The following is a 2,147-nucleotide window of genomic DNA, read 5'->3' on the forward strand; positions in this document are numbered from 1 at the left end:
GTCCCCACCGCCCCCATAACTGAGCCACATGGCACACACCTGGGGGAAGAAAAATGGAATTTTTCCTGCAAGGATTTTTCTGGTCCAGAACAAGTCATTCTCCAAATGCTTTAACATCCTGAGTGTGGGTGGAAGTGATGCTTACTTATGTCTTATGGAAAAGATGGTGTGTTTATAGAATAATCATCTGGCTGACCGAAGAGGTTGCAGGAAGGGCCAGCAGTCACTCAGGGAATATAGCAAGGCCTTGGCTTTTTCCCCCTTTGGGTCTTGATGGGTCAACTTCAGCCACATTTTTAGCATACTGGGGGTTTCCAAACCTCTGCCCCAAGGACCTGGAGGCGCTTCCTGTTCACAGGGAAATGGAACTGGAAAGTCCATGCTAACTGCTTAGGGCCTAGCAGTATCCTGGGAGGAAGTGGGCTCTCTCTGGGGCTTGTGGCTCCCTCTGGACAGTGGGGAGCCCCAGTGAGAGAGACCCTCTGAGGAGGTGGCTTCAGTCACAGGCGGTGGTGGGAGTGAGGGAGGCGGCAGTCAGTCCACAGTAAGTAAGGGTTCCATGACGGATAAGCAGCACCCCGCATGAGCCGTGCCAGACCAGCCCCAGGCCTGAGGTCTGCCCGTACCGTATTTGCCTTTAGGATCTCATGACCAGCCTATAAATGTGATGCAATGTGGTCCAACCACTCCCGCTATGGGAACTGGAACTGCACATTTCCTGCCTTTCATCTTGGCGTGTTGGGGATACGTACGTCAAAATAAGCAAACCACAGCACCGTCACTGGGGCAAGGGGCAGGGCCATGGCTCTGCGGGTGCAAGGAGGGCTCCAACTGAGCCATGCAGAGCAGCCTCCAGCGGCCACAGAGAGGAGCCTGGGGTGTGTTGTGCCAGGCACTATCTGCCCACGCTAGGCCAAGCAAGTCCTTCTGCTGGCTGGAGACAGGGATGTTGCTCAGACAAGGTGCATGGCCTCTGTGGGGACATATGCTGCGGTTGAGCCAGATTGTTAATTCCGGGTTATTTCTGGGTGATGTTGCGAAAGCTTCACTGAGGAATTTTATCATTAGCTGGAGAGTATCGAGCCCTCCCTTGATCTCCTGCCAGAGTGGATTTTTGGAAACGAGCCTGTCTTTGAAAAGGCAAAATCAGAGAGCATAAAGGCAGACTATACACACACCAAACTAAGTTTGGGGTGATGAAACTGATTTTTAAAAATATTTTAGGACACAGTAAACACAGGGATGGTCACAGGTCCTTGTAGAGCCCAGCACTCCCTGGCTTGCTGAGTTTTCTCCTTGATCCCAGCCTGCTTTCTCTCTCCCCACCCCAACGCCACCCATGTGTTCACGCTATCCCCCCAACAGGCAGCCGAGTTTTCCCTTCAGTCTCGCATCCTTAAAGACATTGATCCTCCTCCCTGAGACCAGGCCCCATATAACGATTCCGGCCACATTCCCAGGAAGCTCCCTGGTCTGTCTCCTTCGGGTCTCTGACGACAATCTCTCATTCCCAAAGCCTGCTCCCCAGTCCTTCCTTAGAATTAAGCCAACCTGACGCCCGTGTTGTCACCTTCTTAGCTTAGTTCCTCTGACTCTTTCTTTGCCCTTTCCTAAGCCATATGGGAGAAGACAGATGATCTCTATCTCAGGGACGGATTTCCATCTGCAAAGTATCAGTCTTCGTGCATATGGTACAAGAGAGAGCTCTGTTTAGGGGAAGTTCCATGCAGTTCCAGATCTCCAGCCTCCTAACTGAATACCATGCGATGCCTTTATCTAGCCCTCCTCCCAATCTGTGCAAAATGTCAGGGGGATGAAACCGATTCTCTTTCTTAATGGGTTCACATTATGGTTGTGCCAATTTTGTGCAGACTGGTCATTTTCTTTTTTTCCCTGTAAAATTGTTTTCAGAATCATTCAAAGTTGTTTTGGTGAAAGTCAAGCTGAAGTTGTTTGTTTTTCATTTTAAGAACGATAAAGACAGCTTAGGCTGGTGTTGGGGAGCCTGAGCTCAGAGAGCTGAGGTAGGATCCACGCAGGGGCCGTTTTGGCTCCATCGTGGTGACTGGCACAGAAGCACACACAGCCTCGGCTCCAGCCTCTTATGGGGGAAATGACGGAATCTCGGGAGCCCAGGCAGGCATGAG

The sequence above is a fragment of the Pteropus vampyrus genome, unplaced genomic scaffold (assembly GCF_000151845.1).
Source record: "Pteropus vampyrus isolate Shadow unplaced genomic scaffold, Pvam_2.0 Scaffold2, whole genome shotgun sequence".
NCBI lineage: Eukaryota > Metazoa > Chordata > Mammalia > Chiroptera > Pteropodidae > Pteropus > Pteropus vampyrus.